General features: G+C 37.8%; 2 long non-coding RNA genes across 2 annotated transcripts; both read left to right on the forward strand.

Moving 5' to 3' along the window:
- Positions 1-1,331: 1,331 nt before the first annotated feature.
- Positions 1,332-2,212, forward strand: LOC132785981 (uncharacterized). The gene is made up of 3 exons (XR_009632383.1): positions 1,332-1,767; positions 1,829-1,980; positions 2,050-2,212. It is a non-coding gene; the product is annotated as an uncharacterized LOC132785981 (long non-coding RNA).
- A 1,197-nt stretch (positions 2,213-3,409) lies between these two features.
- LOC132785904 (uncharacterized) lies at positions 3,410-4,681 on the forward strand. Its single transcript, XR_009632371.1, has 2 exons — positions 3,410-3,598; positions 4,577-4,681. It is a non-coding gene; the product is annotated as an uncharacterized LOC132785904 (long non-coding RNA).
- The last annotated feature ends 3,821 nt before the right edge of the window (positions 4,682-8,502 follow it).

Consider the following 8,502-nt stretch of genomic DNA (forward strand, 5'->3'; position numbering starts at 1 on the left):
GCATTGATGATCAGGTTTAGATTTTTTTGTATTCCTAAAAGTATTTGCACCTAATTTAATTTAAATATTTTAATTTTAGTCCTTGATATCAAAATTTTTTGTTTATTATTATCATAAATTTAATTTATATTAATTATGATTTTATATATACAACAATTTTTTGCGGAATAATGGTGTTGTTTATACACAGCACAAGTCGACTCGTAGGTCTGCCGAAATTAGATTTCGGAAAAGACCCCATTATATTTAACGGCCTCCTCGTGGTGTTCCCTGGGTCTTGCTTAAATAAATTAAAAGTATTTTATTGAAGCAGGAGCTGATTCGAGCGGCGACATATTTCAAAAACCAATTTTATATTCAATGACATTAATATTGTATCATAAAATAAGTATACTTATAATACGCAAGAATTAAATAGACTTTAATTTACAGTATCAATTTAGGGCACATTTTCCAGATTTATTTTTTTTACTATGGGTAGCGGGTATCTCACAGTCGAGCTCACTCGACTGTAGCTTTCTTACTTGTTTCTATTCTGTTTTGTTCTGGTTGTTTCAAGACCGTTTTGTCGTGTTCAGTGAAGCAAAAAGTCTTTTGCGTATGTATTGGTACAGATTCACACGCATAGGCGCAAATCGTTAAGCGTTTGCTTTGCAGACGAAATATATTAATTGCAACAACAACGAAAGTAAATGTGAAAACCGTTTGCGTTGAGTTTTTCGGTCAATCGGACTTTTGCTAACTCTTATTGTGCGAGCGTTCCGATCTTTACGCACTGCTTTATTGAAAGAGTGAACTACGAAGCGCTCAACAGAAAAACATAAATGAAGACAATAAGAGTCTCTTGCTCAGATCGAGAGAGTAGGAACTTTTTCGGTTATGCTCGTAACGTGAGCAGATTAAATTGTTCATCGAAATTTACCACTTTTCAAACCATTCCTTAATTGGCATTCTAGAACCACTTGAGAATTGTAATATGCAAATTAATAAAATTTGCTGATTACGCATTTCATTTACATATGTAAACAAACCTGCAATTATGCCACAGAAATTTGATATTGAAGCACAAAAGAACTTTGCATACTTTTGAGTTCAGCATGCAAAGAACTTAAAGTAAACAAGTAAGAAAACTACAGGCGAGTGTGCTCGACTGTGAGATACCTGTTACCCTTTTTGAATAAAACCAAAATATTGCGGTATTATTCTCAAAATATACCAAAATAATATGCCGAAAATATGCCAAATGGTATATTTTGAATATTCACATAGTAATAAATTCAAGATATACTACAGAGTAGAGAACCCTAGTAAGTAGGCGTTTTTACTCATACAAAAGTATTTCTTAAATAACTTCGACTATTTGATCGCAACAAAATTTTCATGAATCAGAAAAATTTGAAATATTGCAAATATACTACTAATATGCTTCAGCATTTAAAGCTTAGCTATGTATTAAAGCTTGTCAATATTGCTTCCTTATTGGCACTTCGGCGGATGCTGAATGGCGTATTCTACTTCTACAGAAAAGAAAAATAGGTGAACTACTTCGCGTCTATTCATTTATTACGGACTGTTTGTCCTCCCTGGGGTCGCGCCGGCTGGCTCATCGGTTCTCAAGAGGAGTTCCATCCCTGGCCCGCAGTCCGCACAATCGATAACTCCACCGAAACGAAACAGCTGCTTTAAAACAAGAAATGCATCACAAAACAAAACAGCTGCCGCGCAATTGAAAATTGCGCTAAACAAAAGGAAATACGAAAAAACACGGTAAGTACAAAGAAAACAACAATAAATAAACTCACTGATCCATTTTTCTGTATTTGAATAGGGCCCAGTTGGACCCCGGCGTACCCTCCCTGCCAGAGATGGCCACATCGGCGCCATCTCCCTTGCGTTGGCCACTATATCAGTGGCTGCGGCGTAGCGCTGTGGAATTCCCCTCCCCTTCATGATGAAAAAACTAACACAACCATGTTCAACGTATTACAATTATATTATTCAAGAATTTCCTTAATTACTAACATTTAATTTATTTATTTTTATTTACAGATTTTTATAGATATTTGAATTTCAATACGGAACAGGATTCGAAGCAAAAGCAAACAAAGCGAAACAACAAAGAAATAACAACGGAGTAGGGACAATTTATATGTTGTATGTAAAAAGACTAAAGATATGTCTATTTATGTTTAAATATATACGCATTTTTGTGTGTCTATATGTATATGAATGTATGTATGATTGATTCGCTTAAATGTCTACCTTCACCTGCCTAAGAGCTCTTGAGGTTTGGTGAAGGGGGCGATAGGTGATGATATAGTGCATATACATACATATGTATACGTCGCAGTGTGATTCCTAGTAAATGTAGCATTCTGGTAATTTGGGAATTCGGGGAATTCCCTGCTTCTGCTTTACTAGTTGATATTGAGCGAAAGCACGGCAGCATAGGCAGAGACGCTCTGCAGCTGAGTGAGGTTCGATGGTAAGATACCAAGAGTCTTGAGTAAGACAGAGATGGCTGCATACGCTCGACTTGAGTGAGCTTGGGTATTCGAACCGATCGGAACTCGCTGTGCAGCTGCGTCAATCATCAAAAGTATCAACATGGATAACATACCCTTGCCGCCGACATCAGAAGTGGGATTGGCTCCGCCAAAAGAAGACAGCTCTAGCGTATATAGGGCTGCCTTAGAAGAGCAAAATCGCAATTTAATGGAAATAATAAAATCCATTCAGGCACCAAGAGCACCGGCAATAGACGGGAGAGCACTCCACGTCACTCTATCCAAGTCTTGCCCTGACACCGCTGGAGCAGATGCATCAGCTTGGTGTACTACAGTGGACTTAATTTTTGCGGATAATGCTCTCGAAGGCAGTGCGCTTGTGATTGCGTTAAGCAAAGCATTAGAAGGCAGTGCATCGCAATGGCTGTCCCAAATATGCTTCGCTGGCATCACATGGCCGCAGTTTAAGGAACTCTTCATCCAACGTTTTGTGGGCATTGAGACAACTTCTGCCATACTGATGAACATTTTGAACGGACGTCTCAAAACTGGAGAGAGTTTCGCTGAGTACGGCAGTCGCATTGTCACCTTATTGCTCTCTAAGACTGATGTCAGAGTGCGAGCGAGAAGCGATGCGATAATATTGAGCGAGAACGAGCGATAAACCAGTGCAAGCTTTTTCATATGCAATCGCTCGAAAGATGTCAGAGTGAGAGCGAAGTGAGTTGCGATTTCAAGCGAGATCAAAGCGAGAGAACAGTTTGTAACCTGCTTTATCGCTTCAACTCTCTCAGAGCGTACGATTGTTTTGTTGCATACCGTTTTTTTTCAAAGCACGCGTGTTTGAAAGCTCAGATGGTAAGTTTGTAACTCTATTTTTTGCTTTATTTACAGTTTACTCTAAAATCATGCGTTTTTTTTGCATTGGGTGTCATTTGTGAGAGAACACAGGAACGAAATGGATATCGAAAATTTAATTAGCGAAGTATTTTTACGCCCAGCGCTATGGGACCAAAAGAGCAAAAACTATCACAACAGAATTTTGGTGGAAAAAAATTGGACAGAAATTGAAAACATGTTAGAAACGTCAAGTAAAGATTTATTAATAACTGCAAATTATCTGTATTTACATATTTTTATTCGGTGCATCTGGGTGTGCAAACAAAGTCGCGAAAAGCGTTTCTAAATAGTTGGCCTGTTTTTAAATTTACATGATTTAAAGTTTCGGCGTTGTTATGATTTTCAAGGTCAATATGAAAATGTTGTGATTCTAAATTTTTACCATAAGGCCCTTCAAGGTCAATGATTGTATTATGCAAAATGCATATACTCTTTACAATGATATCAACAAAATCTGGATTAGTCTCAATAGGCTTCCAGAGAAGACGCCATTTGGATGTCATGATACCAAAGGCACATTCAATGCATCTTCGAGCTCTGGAAAGTCTACTGTTAAGGTATTCGTTACTTGTATTTATATCCCTTCGAGTATATGGCCTTAAAAGATTTTCTAGAAGAGGATATGCATCATCACCCACAAAAACATATGCCATATTAATGTTTGTTCCAGGCAAGCAAGAATCTGGCGGAAAAAATTGTAGAGCCCTTAGCTGCATATAGAGTTGTGATGCATTAAATGTTCCACCATCACTTTGTTTTCCATAGCCTCCAACTTCTTTGGCAATAAATTTGCAATTGGCATCTGCCACTCCTTGAAGTACTATGGAAAAGTAATTTTTATAATTATAAAACCTACACCCGGAATGAGGTGGACATCTAATACGTATATGCTTTCCATCAATAGCCCCAGCACAATTTGGAAAGTTCCATAGCTTCCAGAAGTTGTCTGCCGTCTTGCTAATTATTTCCTTCGTGGGCTGAGGCATATGTATCGGTTTTAGCTCTTCCCAAAGAGCTATTACAGTCTCTTTCACTATAACTGAGACAGAAGTCCTTCCAATTTTAAATGAATATGCCAATGATGAGAAAGATGCTCCAGTAGCTAAAAATCTGTAATTACGGATAATTTTCGACGTTATTCTAATTAATTAATCAAATTTGTATTTTAGAAGACGGCTTAAAAAAAATGGAAGAACCTCCGGGACCAATTCCGCAACGAATGGAAAAAAATTCCTATTTCAAAATCTGGCGACTCTGGTGTTTTAGAGGAGGCTTACAGCAATTATACTTCTTGGCCTCATTTTAATAGTCTACTCTTTTTAAAGGACCAAATAAAACCTCGTAAATCGGTTGGTAATTTTGAAGCATCACAATTAAGCTTTGAGCCATCTTCTTCAGGATTTGCTTCTTAATTGTCTCAAGATGAGATCATCTCTGAAGAGATTCACGAGCTATGTGAAGATGAAACACCAAAAAAAGCAAAAGAAGTTGAATGCGTCAGAGGAATTAGTAGCTATTGAGCAACAAAAACTAATGTTGCTTGAAAAGAAAATTAATAACAACAAAGAGAAAGACGTCGACGAGTCATTTTTCGATAGTTTAATACCGTATATGCGGAAAATGGATCCGATGAAAAAATTATTATGCAGAATGGAAATACAGAAGACTATTTTTAATTTTTCTTTCGATTATAGTACTGATGATCTTCCTAAATCGTAATATAATTTAATACTTTAAATACTATAATACATACATAAAAAATATAATTGAAATATATTCCAAACTAACCTCAATGTTATTATTAATTTTTGGCAAGGCAGTTTGGGTTGTGTAACAAAATTTGGCCAATGCTTCTCCAGCCGACTACTAATTTTATTTAATATGTAGTCAAAAGTCGAAATAGACATCCTTGAATAGTTACAAAACTTTTCTGGGTGGTTTCGCAAGTCATTATATAAATTTTTGAACTCTCCTTTTTCATTTCTACTGCAGTTAAGCGGGTGGACACCAGAGAACGGCACGGGTATACACACTCAACGGGTGCACCCGTTACTCATGTGCCTTTTCGGTAGCCTTACACTCGCGAGTGCGAGTGGCCAAAAATACACACACTCGCGAGTGTCTGAGAAAAACACTCGCGAGTGTCAGAGCATTTCGTCAAGAGTGTCTAAAATGATCGGTTGCACGAAGAACAACCACCCGCGAGACACAAGTGTGTACAAGCCGAGTGCCTAAAATGATCGGGTGCCGAATAGGCGAGTGCAAGAAAGGCTCGAGTATGACAATGACTCATACTCGCAGCACTCGCATGATTTTGAATAAGTGTGTATCTCTCACTCGTTTTGCGAGTGCACGAGTAGCACTCGCACTCTTAAAAGTACGGGTGTGAGTCGAGTGTCGAAATTTGCCACCCGTGACGATGTCTGGTGGACACCCCTTTTTTTAACACAAAGTTAAATGTTGCACTTGAAGCAAAAAAATTTTCATCCGAATCCATCACCATCATATTAATAACTGAACATATTAATAACTAAAACAATGTAGGTTGCTCTCGCAAGGCTCTCACTCTGACATCTTCTCTGTTGCATTCTTTGATTTAATTACCGTTTATTTTCAAACCTTATAAAATAACAATGTAGCTCGCTTCTCGCAAATCTTTCACTCTGACATCTTCACGCTTTGCTCATCGCTTCTCGCATCGCTTCGCTTCGCTTCTCGCGCGCACTCTGACATCAGCCTAAGTGGAAGGCAAAGAATTTGGAGGAGATTGCGGTATCAGTAGCGTTAGCTCACTTGGCTCAAATTGATAATAATTTGTTGCGTTGGCTGTTTACAACGAATGTGACGACTCGTAATGAGCTGCAGCAGCAGCTACAGGCTTACGTTTTCAAGAAGCGTAACAACGTGAAGGACGGATATTCGACGGGTCCGGATAAGAAGAAGACAAGAATGCAGTCGCAGGTGAAGTGACATTTTTGTGGAAAGGCTGGCCACAAATATGCAGAATGCCGCTCTCGAATGGAGAAAGCATCAGCCCCAGCAGAAAGAAGTTATAGCGTGAGCAGCACGGCCGGAGTAAAGGATCGATAAAAAATTAAATGTTTTAAGTTCGGTGAAAACGGACATGTGGCTTCTGTAGGTCCCAAAAATCGTAATGGTGGAAACAGCAAGAGCTACGAGAAGCGAGTTGACGTTTGTACAGTAGCTCCACCAAGTGGAACAATTACCTTATCCGGTGAGTCTATTCCATATTGTTTTGATTCTGGAGTCGAATGTTCACTGGTCAAGGAGAGTGTTGCGGATAAATTCACCGGAAAACGATTTCACAAACTTTAAATGGCATAAGTAACGATTCAATTTGTAGCACATTGCAAGTTCTGAGTAATATTAATATTGAACAATATTGTTTAGAAGTTTTATTACATGTAGTTATGGACAAATATTTGAAGCATGACGTGTTGATTGGCCGTGAAGTTTTAAGCCTGGGCTTTGGTGTATCAATTGATGCAGATAAATTTTGCTTTTATAAGACAAAAAGAGTAAATGTTCTGAGTCTAGTGAAGTATGAAGAAATTATAAATTCTGATACCAATTTAAACGATTCTGATAAGACGATATTAAACAATATGTTGAGATGTCACTCTGATAGGTTTATTGACGGAATTCCAATGACTCGTGTGACGACAGGTCAATTAGAAATTAGGCTAATAGATCCACAAAAGACTGTGCAACGCCGACCTTATAGGCTTAGCGAAGATGAGAGGAAGCACGTTCTGTGCAAAATTGATTAATTGCTTATATCAAAAATTATTCGTCCCAGCTGCTCACCATTCGCTAGTCCCATGATGCTGGTTAAGAAGAAAAATGGCACAGATCGTCTTTGTGTAGATTACCGCGTTTTAAACGGCAATACAATTGCCGATAAATATCCTTTGCCTCTTATTTCGGATCAAATAGCTCGTCTTCGTGGTGCAAGGTACTTTTCGTGTATAGATATGGCAAGTGGATTTTACCAAATCCCTGTACACCCAGATTCAATTGAGCGAACGGCCTTCGTTACACCTGATGGACAGTACGAATTCTTAACCATGCCTTTTGGTCTGAAGAACGCACATTCTGTGTTTCAGCGTGCAATAATAAAAGCCCTGGGTCCGTCGGCACCCACATTCGCAATTGTTTACATTGACGATGTTATGGTAGTAGCTAAAACGAAAGATGAAGCGTTAGAACGACTAGAGATAGTGTTGGACACCTTAAGTAAAGCCGGATTTTCATTTAATATAACGAAATGTTCGTTTCTTAAAACTAAAATCGAGTATCTTGGGTTTGAAATAACGAATGGAGAAATTCGGCCAAGTGCAGGTAAGAACCAGGCATTGATAGGGTTGCCACCTCCGGAAACTGTTACTCAATTACGACAGTTCATTGGTTTAGCTTCTTACTTTCGACAATTCATTCCAAAATTTTCCGAAATATTAAAACCATTGTATACGCTTACTTCAAAGAATAATGCTAATTTTGTTTGGTGTCAGAACATGAACAAATATGTTTGAAAATAATAGGTGTATTGACACAGGCCCCAGTATTAACTATATTTGATCCACAATATCCAATAGAATTGCACACAGATGCCAACTCTATTGGTTACGGGGCGATATTGTTACATAAAATCGAAAATAAATCCTATGTAGTGGAGTATTATAGCAAATGTACTTCTCCGGCAGAAGCAAAATACCACTCGTACGAACTCGAGACTTTAGCAGTTGTCAATGCCACTATGGTCCCAAATCCCGATTTGGTGGCATAAAGTCCAAAATTTCATGGAAGAAAATCTGAATTTTTTTTTTATATATTTAAACTAGATACCCTAGATAGAAAGTATCAATAAATATTTTTGTCAAAAATGCAATCTTGCAATTTTTACAGATGTTTAAAGTCAGGTGATTGAGCAGCTGATTTTTGTGACAAAATTGGCGGGAAATTTTTAATAACTTTGAGCGCTTGGCAAATCTAAACTAAACAATATTTTTCTATTATTTAAAATGGATATTAAAGTTGGAGGTATGTTAATTACGAATAATAAACACAGTTTGTG

Source organism: Drosophila nasuta, chromosome 2R (genome assembly GCF_023558535.2).
Source record: "Drosophila nasuta strain 15112-1781.00 chromosome 2R, ASM2355853v1, whole genome shotgun sequence".
NCBI classification, from domain to species: domain Eukaryota; kingdom Metazoa; phylum Arthropoda; class Insecta; order Diptera; family Drosophilidae; genus Drosophila; species Drosophila nasuta.